A 307-nucleotide genomic window follows, 5' to 3' on the forward strand; every position below is an offset into this window, starting at 1 on the left:
ATTTATTTAATTTATTTAATTTATTTAATTTATTTAACTTACTTAATCTGCTTAATTTATTTAATTTATTTAATTTATTTAATCTTTTTTTCTGTAAAGCTGAAAAGTATATTATATTTTAAAAAAGATTTTTATAAAATCTAATTCTAGTATAGAAAAAATAGTATCTAATATTAGATAAACTAATAAGATTATACTATTTTTTATACTATTTAAAATAGTAATTATAATAGCAGAAAAATTAAAAAAACTAGATTTTTATCTTTATTTAAATATATATAATATTTAGAAACTTAGATAAAACTAG

The sequence above is a fragment of the Aspergillus brunneoviolaceus genome (genome assembly GCF_003184695.1).
Source record: "Aspergillus brunneoviolaceus CBS 621.78 unplaced genomic scaffold BO95scaffold_8, whole genome shotgun sequence".
In the NCBI taxonomy this organism is placed as follows: Eukaryota; Fungi; Ascomycota; class Eurotiomycetes; order Eurotiales; family Aspergillaceae; genus Aspergillus; species Aspergillus brunneoviolaceus.